This window comes from Carlito syrichta, unplaced genomic scaffold (genome assembly GCF_000164805.1).
Source record: "Carlito syrichta isolate Samal-C Ts95f unplaced genomic scaffold, Tarsius_syrichta-2.0.1 Scaffold263524, whole genome shotgun sequence".
Lineage (NCBI taxonomy): Eukaryota > Metazoa > Chordata > Mammalia > Primates > Tarsiidae > Carlito > Carlito syrichta.
The window spans coordinates 35,398-37,619 of record NW_007207620.1 but is presented as its reverse complement, the minus strand read 5'-3'; the positions used below and the strand labels follow the sequence as shown (position 1 = coordinate 37,619).

General features: G+C 38.7%; 1 pseudogene; it reads right to left on the bottom strand.

Annotated features, from left to right (window-relative positions):
* Window positions 1–539: 539 nt before the first annotated feature.
* LOC103254034 lies at window positions 540–886 on the bottom strand (annotated as a pseudogene).
* Window positions 887–2,222: the final 1,336 nt, after the last annotated feature.

Here is a 2,222-nt window from a genome sequence, read left to right as displayed (position 1 = left end):
TGTTTGAGTTCTTTGTAGACTCTGGAATTAATCTTTTGTCAGATGCATAGTTTGTGAATAGGTTCTCCCATTCTATAGGTTGTCCATTTGCTCTGTTGATTATTTATTGTGCTGTGCTTAATTAAATTTTTAATTTAATTAAGTCCCAATTGTTTATCTTTGTTTCTGTTGCTTTTGGGGTTCTAGCCATGAATTCTTTGCCTAGGTCGATATCCAGAAGAGTTTTTCCTAGGTTTTCTTTCAAGATTTTTATGGTTTCAGGTCTGACATTCAAGTCTTTAATCCATCTTGAGTTAATCTTTGTATATGAGAGAGACAGGGATCAAGTTTCATTTTTCTGCATGAAAGTATCCAATTCTCCCAGAACCATTTGTTGAATAGGGTGTCCTTTTCCCAGTGTATTTTTTGTCTGCTTTGTCAAAGATCAGTTGTTTGTGTATATTTGGGTTTATTTCTGTATTCTTTTTTTTTTAAAGTATAATTTCCATTCTATTTTTTCCAGATAGCTGTTGTTCTTCAGTACTTAAGAACTCAGCTTCTTACATGGGCTTTGGTGGAGGGCATGGGGCAGCACCTGCAGGTCTGAATCGGGGTGGGGTGTCCAGTCCTTGTAGGCTTCACGAGACCGATTCCTCACTACCTTGCTGTGAATGGCACAACTCACGCAGTAATGCAGCTTCACATACAACTTGGGAAGCACATAGGCAACAAAGACACTAGCTTCAGAAATGCCCCTGACTGCTGTGGCCTCCACTATGTTTCGAATGACGAACTTCTTAATAGCCTTGTCCTTGGGCATGTATCAGGTGCAGTTCGTGCAGCGAATGAGCTGCACGTGGCCACGACCCTTTTTGGCACAACCGTTGATCCTTTTTATCTTTGTCATCTTGGAAGTGAGGACCTGAATCTAATTCTGTATTCTCTATTGTGTTCCGTTGGTCCATGTGTCTGCTTTTGTACCTATACCATGCTGTTTTGGTTGCTACAACCTTGTAGTATAATTTGAAGTCAGGTGATGAATGTGATGCCTTCAACTTTGTTCTTTTTGCTTAGGATTGCTTTGGCTATTTTGGCTTTTTTTTGGTTCCATATGAATTTTAGGATTGTTTTTTCCAATTCTGTGAAAAATGATATTGGTAGTTTGATGGGGATTGCATTGAATCTGTAGATTACTTTGGGCAATATGGTCATTTTGACAATGTTAATTCTTCTAATCCATGAGCATGGACTCTTTCTTCATTTGTTTGTGAACTCTATAATTACTTTCATAGGTGTTTCATATTTCTCCTTGTAGAGATCACTTACCTCCTTGGTTAAGTATATTTCTAAGTATTTTAGCTATTTGGCTGCTACTGTAAATGGAATTAGTTCTTGACTTGATTTTCAGCTTGGTCACTATTGGTGTAGATCACTGCTACTGAATTGAATGTGTTGATCTTGTATCCTGAAACTTAACTGAATTTATTTATCAAGTCCAGGAGTCTTCTGAAGGAGTCTTTAGGATTCTCTAGGTAATAAGATCATACCCATGGCATACAGAGATAGTTTGATTTCTTCTTTTCCAATTTGGATATGCTTTATTTCTTTTTCTTGCCTGATTGTTCTTGCTTGGACTTACAGTACTATGTTGAATAGATGCAGTTATAACTACAGTTTCTTATTGTGAGCACATGCAACTCTCTATATGAGGACTTTCTCTGGACGAAGCAGTGTGCTTGGTCTGCCAAAAGGTCTGAGTGTTACTGAACCCAATTGGGGTACACTCACCAGGCACAGTAAGGCCAAACAGCCACACCAATGTTTGCAGTGAGAGAAAGGAGAGTATTTATTTTCAGGTTGACAAGCAAAGAGAATTGGGCATCTCATATGTTAGACTTGACCTCCCAATGGCTTGCAGGGGTAAATTTCAGGAAAGCAGAAATTACAGGCAAAATTATGAATCAATACATGGAAGTTACACATTCGTTTGGCCTAACAAGATGGGATATCTTGAAGCAGGGGCTTATAGGTCATAGGAAGAGTCCAAGATTTTCTAATTTGCATTTAGTTAAGGAAGTGCTGGAGTCCAGCTCCAGGAGAGAGTCAGGGCTTGAGACGGGGGAATCGGGAAGCGGCGAAAAAGAAAAGATGAACACGACAGGATCCTTCTTCCTGGGGAGAGTTCAAGACTCTGCCAATTTTTATTCAATTCTTACAAGCTTATATAGTTTTTTTTTTTTTTT